The sequence below is a fragment of the Ornithorhynchus anatinus genome, chromosome 9, assembly GCF_004115215.2.
Source record: "Ornithorhynchus anatinus isolate Pmale09 chromosome 9, mOrnAna1.pri.v4, whole genome shotgun sequence".
In the NCBI taxonomy this organism is placed as follows: Eukaryota; Metazoa; Chordata; class Mammalia; order Monotremata; family Ornithorhynchidae; genus Ornithorhynchus; species Ornithorhynchus anatinus.
The window spans coordinates 51042603-51055577 of NC_041736.1; the positions used below are offsets into that span (position 1 = coordinate 51042603).

A 12975-nucleotide genomic window follows, 5' to 3' on the forward strand; every position below is an offset into this window, starting at 1 on the left:
TCCAATCAAGTTAACTTTTTCCTACCCCAGCACTTAGTACAATGGTTGATAAATGGTGTTAAACAAATACAGCGATAATAATAACAACAATAATAATTCAGTTTGCTTTAGCAGGGTTTTCAAAGTGGACTGACTAATTTCTTCCGAGTATTTTAGCACTCTTGTAGCTAAGCAAAATGAGATAATATAAGGCAAGCAATAAGTTGAGCTATACGCTAATCATGTCTGCGAATTAGGAAAGACTCTTTGCATTCAGGACTATTTCACTGAACTGGCTGGGTTTTGCATGAAATGTGGTGGGGGGACCCGGTGGGAGGAGCTTTTGAGATGTTAAGATTTATCCTGAACATCAGCTAACCATTCCCGATGGAAGAATGCTGATCTAAAAGGGATAATGGCACATTTTTATTGAGCTCATATTGCAGCCAAGGAAAAAACAATGTATAGAATGGAGGGTGAAGTGCGATGACAGGAAGCAGAGGAAAGAATTTGTTGGAGTGGGGGAATCTGAGTCCCTAGTTGCCTATTAGTCAAGGAAATTCCTTCTTCTAGGACCTTTGGATGAGTTTATCGCAATTCTTCCCAGCCTTCAACACCTACTGTCAGATTCTTGGACCACTACCTGATATAAGGTCATCCGATACATCTCTTCCTTAGCTTCCTGGGCCACGATCTGGAGTACAATCTACACCAAGGAAGGAACACTGATGTCACTTTTTGCACTTTCTCTAAGAAGCCAAAATGATCTGCTTTCCACTTTATCTGAGTGTATTCATTCATTCATTCAATAGTATTTATTGAGCGCTTACTATGTGCAAAGCACTGTACTAAGCGCTTGGAATGAACAAGACGGCAACAGATAGAGACAGTCCCTGCCGTTTGATGGGCTTATAGTCTAATCGGGGGAGACAGACAGACAAGAACAATGGCAATAAATAGAGTCAAGGGGAAGAACATCTCGTAAAAACAATGGCAACTAAATAGAATCAAGGCGATGTACATTTCATTACTGTTTGTACCCTTTGGAAGAGTCCTTTCATCCTGTGAGACTGGACTTAAAGGGTTAAAAGGCATCCAGGATTAGATGCTGAGCAATTTAAATGGATGGAGTCCCTTGTCCTCTAGATGTGATCTCATGTGATCTCTGCTCTCTACAGTCTAAAGGAACAGGGCAGAATTCAGATATTCTGATGTACTGAGTTCCTTCTTGTGACAATTTTGGTGGTCTGGCTTAGTTATGGGGCGGGGATGGGAGCGGGAGAACCAGGAAACACGTGTCCCCCGCCTCCCGCACAGACACACATAGCTTGGTTGAGAAATTCAATCAGACATTATTGAAAGGAATTGTTGTTTCAGAGGAACCATTCCAGGTTCTGCACTGAGTCAGGCTTCTAATTCAGGAACAAAATTTGTGGGGAGGCGGTCTGCACTCGGCTCACTGACAGCTAGGAGATTTTCACGTACTGCCCCTGGCAAACCCAACATAAATCATCCTATTGATGCCACCTGTCAACCAGGTAAACCCATTAAAACATGTTTTTTTTTCCCCCAAACTCACCCCACCCTCCTCCCACACCCACCCCACCCTCCTCCCACACCCTTCAGGCCTCCATCCTAAATGTCCCCAGTCTCCTTGCAACACCTGGTCTTGCAAATCCCCCACTGCCCTCCCCCATATGTACCAGTTCCCCTTATTCCAAACTGGCCACTCGAGAGGTATGTCTGAGAGAGTACCACCACCATCACCCCCTTTCCTGATCCATTTCCACTGTCCCATGGATTTATGGGTCCAGGAGGCATGGCCTGCAAGGGGGCTTCCTGTCAGAGAAGGGACTTCAGAATATGGATTTGACACAGCAGGCAATTGAGGGAGCCACAGGGACAGAAGTTTAAGGAAAAGCAGAGCAAATGGGGACTGGGGTTACAGGGAGGGCAGGCAAGAAAAGAAAATAGAGTTTTAACTGGTGACAGGTGGGAACGATAGGGAAGATTTTCCATATTCTTTCCAGTGACGCCCCTCTTTGCTCACACAACCCTCTGGTGCTTCCAGGAGGTCCTGGCCTAGCTCGCCCTCCTGGAAACTACCCCACTGAACAGTCTCGACACTTGCCCTTGCCTTTTGAAATTTGAGATGACATTACAGAAAATGCTCCCTTCTTCTAGTATTTCTAATTTAGGGAACATTTCTAATGTGGCTTTAGATTAAGATGATGGGAAGTTACTGGTCATATAATAATAATAACTATTATTACTATGGTATTTGTTAAGCACGTACTGCATGCCAAGCACTGTTCTAAGCGCTGAGGTAGTTACAAGGTAATCAGGTTGTCCCACGTGGGGCTCACAATCTTAATCGCCACTTTACAGGTGAGGTAACTGAGGGCATAGAGAAGTTAAGTGGCTTGTCCAAGGTCACAGAGCAGACAAGTGGCAGAACAGGGATTGGAACTCAAATTCTCCGACTCCCAAGCCCCTGCTCTTTCCACTAAGCCACTCTGGCCATATGCATCTTGTGGTAAGGATATTCAATAATGCCAACAAAAACACATTTTTTACTATTAACCTCCTTCAAGCACATCCTCCAGAAGCAGTGTGGCCTATTGGAAAGAACCTGGGCCTGGGAATCAGAGGACTTTAGTTCTAATCCTGACTCAGCCACATACTTGCTGGGTGACCTTGGGCAAATCATTTCACTTCTCCATACCCCAGTTCTCTCATCTGCAAAATGGGGATTCAATACCTGTTCTCCCTCCTAATTAGACTGTGAGGCCCAAGGGGGACAGATTGTCTTGTATCTACTCTAGTGCTTAGTACAGTGCCTGACATGTAGTAAGCACTTAACTAATACCACAGTTGTTATAATTTTCTTAACAACTTAATTTTTCCATGCAAAGTTCATTTCAAGGTAGCATGTTTCTCTGCAATTCTGCCCCATTCAAGTGTACAGAAACAGTTGCCTTAGGAAGTTGGTGTAGTAAAATCAGCACAACAAGTTCATTCCTTTTCTTCTAGAAACTCTTTTCTTGGACAGCTGAAAATAAGCACTCTCTGTTCCTTGCTTAGGAATTGCTTAATTTCTACCAAGATCTTGTACTTATTTTAAATGCCTACCATCTAACCTCATCTTCATATCTTGAATGAAGTTTCTGATACTTGAAACGATGAAAACTACATTCATCTCGTCCATCAATGGCATTTATTGGGAGCTCATTATAACCTAAGTACTTGGAAGAGCACAATAGAGTTGGAAGACATCATTCCTGACCTCAGCGACCTTACAATCTGGTGGAACTAGTATCAATTGGTCATATTTATTGAGCACTCACTGAGTTCAGAACACTGTACTAAGTGTTGGGGAGAGTAAATTATCACAATATAACAGACACATTCCCTGCCCACAAAGATCTAACCGTCTAGATGAGCAGACCCTCCCCCCACCCCTGCCCGCTCAACACACAGCATTTATGTACATAGCCATAATTTATTCATTTATATTAATGTCTGTTTCCCCACTTTAGACTGTAAGCTCATTGTGGGCAGGGAATGTGTCAATTCTGTTATGCTGTACTCTCTCAAGTGCTTAGGACAGTGCTCTGCACACAGTAAGGGCTCAATAAACATGACTGACTGATGTGGAGGTGGATGGGAAACTACTGGAGATTCTTGAGGAGTGGGGAAACATGGACTGAACATTTCTGAAGAAAAATGATCGGGGCAGAAGATCAAAGTATGGACTGGAATAGGGAGAGACAGGAGGCAGGGAGGTCAGCTAGGAGACTGACAATAATCAAGGTGGGATAGGATGTGACTGGATTAACACTGTAGCAGTTTGGATGGAGTGGATAGGGCAGATTTTAGCAATGTTGTGAGGGCTGAACTGACAGGATTTAGTGATAGATTGAACGTGAACGAGAAGGAGCCTGGTAGTGGACTAGGTAGTAATAGTGGGGACATTTTTTTCCATTTTCCATATATTTACATTTCACAACCATCATAGTTTGTTTTCCTCTTGCAAGACATCTGCAGCCAAGCCCAGGTTTTTATTTTGGCTGTTGGAAAGATGGTTCCTAGTTTCTGAGCTTCATTTAAGAATTCATGCATTTAAGAAAATATACTTTTCTAGTTTAATGAACCCCAATCACACCTGGGCTATTTTATGGGAGTTATAAAAAACGGTCTCTTTCTCTAAGTCCCTTCGAATCTTACGTGAATGAAGACCGCACGCAGCAACCCAGCGACGAACATGAAAACATAAAATAGCACCGAAATTTAAGCCCCACGTTGCTATCCGATTCTGGGTTTGGGTCATGTAGAAACCACCCACCAAAGGCAATTGCAACTCGATATGATCATAGTCCTCAGTGGTGAGGAATGTTGGCCTAGCCAAGTTGAAAAACAATTAGATCTTTTTCAAGCTACCAGCAATTAAGTTTACAGGCCTGTGCGTGTGCAAAAATGTACCCTTAATCTGCTGATTTGCTTTATGGTATATTATGTCCCGCACAGGCACAGCAGGCGATACACGTGCATTCAGCATAAATTACCTTTTTGCACATTAAGTAAAGTGCAATAGATAAATTATGCCTGAAGAGGAACCACCAGCTGTTGCTGCAACCCCTTCGTCTAATGCACCCTGGGAGGTGCCCAAGCCCATTAGTTCTCGAGCCGCTAATGCATCCAGGACAGACCCGGATGCGTTTTCCATTTCCTTAGTCGAGCCGCCCTCGGGCCCTCTGTGAGCGGCTGTGGCCAGAGCCACATCCAGCCCACTTGACTGGTGGCCTTGGGGAAAGAGTCGTAGAGCGTCTGGATTATTTGAAGCTCTGGCGGAGGGGTCCGCGGAGGGGCTGTTGCGGACTTTCCCACGACCTACAGAGGGGCTGGCCTTCCTCTCCCGGATTAGTTGAGAGGTCCGGGGTCCGGCTAAAACGCACTCTCCGCTGAGGATTCAGAAATAGAAAAGGATACATTACTGCAAGATGGCTGAGTTAGGGCTGCTAAGGGAACACTTACTTTTGAATTTCCTGGCATCCGTGGAGCTCATTCCTCAACCATAATGTTCAATTTATGGACTTTTTTGCATTTAATACATCCATATTCCATACGGGAAATAGAAGCAGAATACTCTGAGGGCTTTAAGGGAGAAAACAGACCTCGACTCCCTTGAAGGGATTCATGTTTGCGGCCAGGAACGGTGATGAAATGCTTAAAGTTATTCGAGATGACTAAGCGGATAGCGTTCCAGTGGAAACGCTTCTCCGTTGCTTTTGGCCCGACGGAGATAATAGAAGCCTCATCCTCAACTCACGCTCCCTCGTCGGCCCCAGCGTCCGCACCTGCCTGAGGGCTCTGTTGGTCCCCCGGGTCGGGGCAGGTGACCCCGCTCTGGTCGGCTCATCAGGTCCCCGCGACTGTGGAAGCCCTCTCTCCGCTTGTTTCCTCCGCTGGAGCGTTTCACAGACGCGAAATCTCAGGGAAGTTCCAGCTGCCACGGAAACGTAGAACCTGACAGGGACGACAACGGCCAACGCTCACATCAGGCTCGGGAACAAGGCTACCGCTGAGGCTCCTGAGGCCCGACGGGCTTCGTGAGGAAGCCCGGGCCCGTCACCAGGTCATCTATTTTCAACTTCTGATTGGCCTTCCTCCGACTGGCCGCCTGCGTTCGCACCGGGACCAATGAGGGCCGAGGTTGATGAGATGGCTTTTGGAAGTCATTTGGCCTTTCTCGTTCCAGCTGGCATTGTCATTTGCTCTTCGGCATCCGGTTCCCAAGGGGGTAACTTTATTCAATGTACACGAAGAAATCAACACAAGGAAAATTAGACAAATCCAGGAACTATTCATTTGCCAAGGAAAACCTCATATTAGGCTGAAAAATTTTTCCAGAAAATGCCTGTTTCTTAGAGGCAATAACCAAGCCCCATTCGTTAGAAGCAGCGTGGCTAAGTGGAGAGAGTCCCAGCCTCGGAATCTAACCCCTGCTCCACCACTTGTCTGCTGTGTGACCTTGGGCAAGTCACTTAACTTCTCTCTACCTCAGTTGCCTCAACTGTAAAATAGGGATTAAGACTTGAACCCTCTGTGGGAGAGGGACTATGTCCTATATGATTATCTTGCACCTACCTCAGCACTTGGCACAGTGTCTGGCACATAGTAAGCACTTAACAAAAACCACAAAAAAGGAGCTTACAAGTCTAGAGAAGGAGATGGGCAACTCTGGATGTTCTTGAGGAGCAGGGAGATGTGGACTGAACCGATTTTTAGAAAAATAATCCTAACAGCAGAGTGAATTATGGACTGTTGTGGGGAGAGACATTCAACCTTTCTGCCTCAGTTTCCTTATCTGTAAAATGGAGATAACGTAATGGTTCTCCCTCCCTCTAGACTTGGAATCCTGTATGGAATAGAGACTACGTCTATCTGATTATCTTGTATCTATTCCAGTGCTTAGCACAGTGCTTGGCAAATATAAAGTGCTTAAAAATACCGTCATTATTAGAGCCATGATTTCATAATCAAATCTGGAATGCTACTTGGTTTTCTGATTTCATTTGATATATCAAACTTGACACTTCAACACTAATCCAGTCTCTGCATTTCACACATTTTTAATTATTCCACTTCATGATGGTAATACATGGAAGCCACAAGTCAGCAACTGTGTAGTGATTTTGTAGTGATTTCTTGTTATACTTTATTCCATTGGAGTCATTGGCCTAAGCCCCTGTACTTTTATCATCATCATTATTATTATTGTTATATCTAAGCACTTGCCATGTATCAAGCATTGTGCTAAATGCTGGAGCAGATACAAGCCAATCAGGTTGGCCACAGTCCCCGTTCCACTCATGAGGCTCATTTTCTAAGTAATTATTTTATTCCCATGTCGGGCAAAGAAAACCATAGTAGTATGAGGAATGGCAATTATTTCCCTGAAGAATAATAATTTTGCAATATAGTCAAAAAACAGCATGATTTAGCAAACTAAACAGGGACAAATATACGAAACGCAGTTAAATTCTCAGAAATACATTCTGACAGCTAGAACCTGCAGCTTGTGCTCCCGAGTGTCGAGGTGTCACCCCCCGCAACTCCTCACAGTTTTATTCCCCATTTCCTGCCGAGGATGGGGGTGGTTTATGAATGACCAACTCCACCCTGACTGCTTTTCTCTGCCTGGGATACTGGCTGTGATTTTCCTGGGACTCCTGATGCCGAGCCATTGATATTTTCTATTTCCTTTTAATTTCGGACACTTTGCCAGCTCTGTGCTAAGAACCCTTTAATAGTAATATAATACTAATGGTACCTATTGAGGGCTTTCTATGTGCCAAGCCCTGGGGTTGATACAAGATCATCAGATCGATCACAGCCCTTGTCCCACACTGGGCTCAAAGCCTAAAATGAAGGGAGAGCAGATCTTTAATCCCCATTTTACAGATGAAGAAACTGGGGCACAGGGAGGTTAAGTGACTTGCCCTAAGCCACACAGCAGGAGGGTAACGGAGCTGAGACTAGAACTCGTATCCTCTGACTACCAGCCCTCCATTCTTTCCTTGTAGGTTAAGCCGCCTCCTCGGGTTATTTTACAGGATTGCCAAATCACCTTCAAATAACTCAAGGGTCTTGATAAATCAAGTTCACGGATCCTTAGCAGTTGCAGGTCAGGCACAGTAATAATTTTTTAAGGGCTGGGGAGGACAAACTGGGGCCAAAGCTTGGCTTCCCCACTGCCCAGCCCTGGGAAGCCTGCACTGACTTACTTCAGCTAAGCCGCAGGACATAAAAATGACCTTGGAGTTAGGAAGTGGTGTTCCCCGGTGGCCAAGTTCACCCATGTTCTGTTTTGCCGGCCGTATTTTGGAAGCGCGAAGAGAGGGAAGTGAGAGCCACCGCAGATCTAGAGTTCTGGTTTGTACCCAAGCTGCTGAAAGCTTCTTTATTTCCCCCTCAAGCAACAGACATGTCCCTTCACAATCTATTTCCTGTTGAGATTCAGACTTCAAATTGTATCTGACTACTAAACGGGGAGAGTTTGTTTTTTTTTGGCTTATTTTGTTCAAAAAGCCTGTTCCACTTTCTTACATTTGTTATTGATTTTCTGGTGGAAGGGTATTTTGGGGTGATCTGTATGTGTCAAAAGGAAGTCATGTTGCTCAGCAATCAGAAACAAACTGTCCTTCAGAGAGTAAGGTTGGGTAGTCACCTCTGATTGCTGTTGATTAATCAAATCTTTTGTCCAACCTTCAACTACAAACTCTCACTTTAAACTTGCTTCGAAAATTCCACATATGGTCGATCAGTGATCTTGCCAAACCACCTGAAAAAAATTATTTTCCTTGCATATGAAAAATAATTGTCTGTTCTTTAAAGTTCAGACTGCAGAGGTTTTGAATAATTAAAACATTCTCTACACCTTGCTAGTGCTCCCAAAGGTTAAATGCATTTCTGTTTTCAGATCTGCAGGATAATTAAAGGAAAGCGAAGGAGCTTATTCTCTGAAAAGATATGAAAACCAAAGAGTTATTTGTGCCTGAAGATCCTTTTGGGCCTAAAGAACCAGCAAGATAATAAATTGTTTTGCTAAAAACAGGAAGTTTGGCAAAGAGGCAAGAGTACAGCTAAACTTTGGCCAGGCAATCCAAAACATTGTGTTCTACTTTGAAAGTATTTCCAACAAGAAGAAAGCAGAGTTCCTTGAATACAGGGAAAGCTTAAGAAACAGTAAAGGCATCTGGCAACCTTAATTTGTTGCCAAACTTGTGGTTGTGTTGTGCTTGCTGGTGGAGAGATGTGCTAGTTTTCAGTGACTTATGTCATGCACAGCTGGGGGCTTCAGTATAAATAAGACTTCAACTGTTGAGTAGTCTGAAAAGATTCAAGTGGACGGTCCTTTTTCTTTCATCCAACCTGTAATAAGTAAATAAAGTCAAAGAATTTCTATGACACTGGGAAGTTAAAAGCCAACTGTTTCTCCAGGAAACGTGCTTCTTGGCTGTCTTCACCCCAACAATATAGCACGGCAATCCTTAAATTGGCAGGCCACATCCTAGAAGAATGGGTTTTGGTTTTTTTAGCAAGGTGGGGGGTTGTTTTCTTTTAACCTGATATCTGTGAATTCTTATACAGCCTCATTATATCAGCATCTGTTTTGGACACTGCCGATGGGGCTGTAATTTTCAGTTCAGGCAATCAGTTTGGACGGGCTTCAAGCTGTGGGCCAGGAAAAATAAAGAAGTGAAGTGGATGCCCAGGACAGAGGTGTTGTGCTGTGCTTCTCTGAAAGCAGAGCAGTGGAGAATCTTGCTTGGAATAAAATACCCTGAGTGATTCTGAACTGCCTCTCCCCTGTGACTTCTTCCAGCTGGCTCAGCTCTGGGACCTACATTTGCTGGCCTTCATGCTCTCGGTTCAGAAGGTAATTTGGCTTCAAATTTTGTAACTTCAGGCAGTTCTCTTCACCTCTCAATCTCCTCATCTGCACAATGGGAATAGGGATGCTTCTTGATTTCAAAGGGGGTGGAAGAGATTTTATCCCTTAAAAATGAATAATAATCAGGATGGGATGCTGATGGGTGACTGTCAGTTCTTTTAACCCTTTATTGACTTTGGGTGGTATTACTGCCTCAATTCCGTTCAGGGCCGGATTAATATAGAGGCTTCAGGGGCTGAAGTTCCAGACTCTTGACTTGGTAGGGTGAGTAGAGAAAGCCCCCTCCCACCAAGGGGCCATAATTCCAGCTGCATTCACTTCAGACAGTAATCGTAGTCTCCACATCTTTTCAATATGGTCACCGTTTAGGATAAAACTGAGATGGAGTCTGAATCAGACCTCCCCAAAATGACTCAGGGCCTGTTCAGAAGGTGTGAGTCAGTGCTGAAACAGTGCCCACCGCCAGGCCCCCTTCCCCATTCCCCCTGACATGGCACGTGTGAGCAACACCATCTTAAATCTCTCTGTAATCCTCTACTTTGTGAAGGGGAGGGCAGCTGCTGAGGGAGAGGAACCCTTGGGATCTCCTACGGAGCCGGGTGTTTGAAGCTCAGCTTCAGCCCCCAGAGAAACTTGGTACCGTCCTGCCGTGGCCCCAGCTCCCTGACTACCTCCACCACCCCATAAAGACAGCCCTGGGATGAGGAAGCGGGACTCCCCGGAGATGGCCAGTCTGATTGAGTTCCAACCTGTCTTATCTTAAAGGGGATGTTATCCCTTCAACTGGATCAGCCGTGGCTGCGGGGCAGGATGGGGTGGGTCCCAGGATAAGCTCAAGCGTTCTCCGGAGCCACAGCTCAGGTTCGGCCCACCAGCCATGGGATTCCCTCTGCCTCCCCTCCCACGCTGGGTCCCAGTATGATCTGTCTGAGGATGGAAGTCCCGGGGATTCTGGGGGAGTGTCTGTTTTCCCAGATGGGTGGGGAATGGGAGCAGGCCTGGGGCAGCCTTGACTACTACCAGGAGGAATCACTGCCGGGTTCTGGTTATCTTGATCTCTCACTTGTGCTATGCTTGCTCACTCTCAACCTCTTCATCTCCTGCCTGATCCCTGGAACAGAGGCAGAGTGGGGTTCCCGGTTGCAATCATCATGCTGGTCATTTTATTATTATCATTTGTATTTTCATCATTAATAACAATAATCCCAATCCTCCTTTTGACTAACATGGATCCGGGCTCTCAAAATGGAAGGAGCTATACTAGCTTGCTACCAGCAGGCCACCAAAGAGAATGCTTGGAAGGGTAAAGCTATGAACTTGTTATAAAATTTTGCATGTATTCCTCATCATAATACTGTTCTCTGGCTATTTTCTAAAGAGTGGGTAAGATACCAGAAAATGAGATCAGAGACAGTCCCTGGAACACTGAGGACTCTCGGTCTAAGAAACAGGGAGAGCGGGTATCTTATTCCTATTTTGCAGGTGAAGAACTGAGGCCCATGGAGGATAAATGACTTCCTCAAGGTAACACAGCAGGCAAATGACAGAGCAGGCACTAGAACCCAGGTCTGCTGACTTCCGGGCCCATGTTCTTGCCACTGAACGCGGCTGCCTCATGAGAAATAAGCTGAACTGCATCCAATTGAGCACCCATAAAACCGGGTGCCTCTACTAAGGTGAGGAGTGAATGGAGCGATCCAGATGAAAATTCATCTGGTAAACATTCACCTATCTAGACGTATTCACTGGTCTGCTGAGAGCCACCGCCTGATTCAAAAGTGGACCTTTTGGTGAGGACTGGAGTAGAGGCCTTGGTGGCTGAGGTGAAGGGTGAATTTGTTGCCATGGTCTCCTGACCAAGTCACTTCACTTCTCTGTGCCTCAGTTATCTCATCTGTAAAAGGGGGATTAAGATGTGAGCCCTATGTGGGACAACCTGATAACCTTGTAACTCCCATGTATCTACACCAGTGCCGTGTATCTCACCTCGCCATGTATCTTCTCCGAGGCACAGAGAAGTAAATGACTTGCCCAAGGTCACACAGCAGACAAGTGGCAGAGCCAGAATTAGAACCCATGACCTTCTGACTCCCAGGTCCATGCTCTTTCCACTAAGGCATGCGGGAGTTCTTCTGTAATAGAGGGGTTTCCTGTTCCTCTCTTCTGCCATACACCAATTCACAGGGCAAAGCTTCCAGTCGTTTTCTTAAAACACAACTGCAGAAAAACTGGCCTTGAAAGGAAACATCTCTGGAGGAAATTGGAAAAACTCTGAACATGTAGATGACTCTGAACATGTAGCTGTCACTTACTTTAAAAGCAAGTTTTCAACACTGATTTGTCGAACGCACTCACTGACATATTGACAACCATAAGATCAGCAGGAAAACCATAAGAATGTGTCTACATAGGCCAGGTTAAGTAGTTATTCATGTGATTTACTTTTATTGTTCTACTAATCTCTTTGAGTGCTGTTTCTTTCTCAGTGCTTGCCTCCTCTGATGTGGATTAGTTTAGAGTTCAAGCTCTTGGAGAGCAGGGTTAGCGACCATTCATTTGTTTGGTACGGTGCCAGCATAGTACCATGAATCTGTGAACAGTGCCTTCATGATGATGGTCAAGCGGCATATCATCTGCTTTGTGGCCATGTCCACGCCATATGGCATTGGCTCCAAAATTCATGCTATCAGGGTGACGTTCTCTCTGACTTCTGCACCAGCTTTCTCTTCAGACACGACTTTTTCAGTAGGCCAGTGTGGCTAGCACGTCAGCCAGCCCAGCGGCTGGGACTTGTATGGTGATTCCTCTAAGGAACAGCTCCTTTTCCATGCCCGCTTTGTTTTTCTCCCACCATGGTTTGCTCCATGAAGCGAGCATCTCTTCCTGGTCTTGTCTTATGTTGTCCAGTAGTCTCTGACCCATCGCGAAGCCTTGGACACATCTCTCCCAGAATGCCCCACCTCCATCTGCAATCGTTCTGGTAGCATATCCACAGAGTTTTCTTGGTAAATATATGGAAATGATTTACCACTGCCTCCTTGAAACTTGAGTCTCAACCCTAGGCTCTCTCTCATGCCACTGCTGCCCAGCACGGGTGAGTTTTGAATTATAGCAGATTGCTTTCCACTCGCTAGCCACTGCCCAAGCTAAGAGTGGAATGGATATGCCTCTGCTTGACTGTCCCTCCTGTAGTCGAGACTGATAGAGTACTGGAAACTCTCCAGGTGTGATCCTGAGAGGGGTCTCTTCCCCGTAGAGGTTTCTGAATATTGTTGATGGGATCAATAGTATGCGGGGCTTATTTTCACTTTCTCCAGCCAGTGCCAAGATCATTTCCAGCACGTGGGGATGGCAGGAGCCAGCCCTTACGGAACTCCCCAAACATCCCAAAGGAAAGGATTCCAGAGATGGGCAGATGAAAGACTCCTGGAATTCATTCTGCTGAAAAGTTAGCAAGAGCAACAGCACGAGCACAGATTCTGTGGGTAGAAATGGGGTCTGGAAATCTGGTCCCGTAGAAAGAATCCAACCCCCAGGCG

At 45.4% G+C, this 12975-nt stretch overlaps 1 long non-coding RNA gene and 1 other non-coding gene across 3 annotated transcripts; both read right to left on the reverse strand.

Moving 5' to 3' along the window:
- Positions 1 to 383: 383 nt before the first annotated feature.
- On the reverse strand, positions 384 to 5568 carry LOC114814356. Of its 2 annotated transcripts, none has more exons than XR_003762154.2 (2): positions 5337 to 5568; positions 384 to 685 (listed from the first exon to the last, which is right to left on the reverse strand). It is a non-coding gene; the product is annotated as an uncharacterized LOC114814356 (long non-coding RNA). The 2 variants fall into 2 exon arrangements; XR_005660385.1 differs by having other exon boundaries at positions 5014 to 5568.
- A 6972-nt stretch (positions 5569 to 12540) lies between these two features.
- On the reverse strand, positions 12541 to 12678 carry LOC114814362. Its single transcript, XR_003762160.1, has one exon. It is a non-coding gene; the product is annotated as a small nucleolar RNA SNORA7 (small nucleolar RNA).
- Positions 12679 to 12975: the final 297 nt, after the last annotated feature.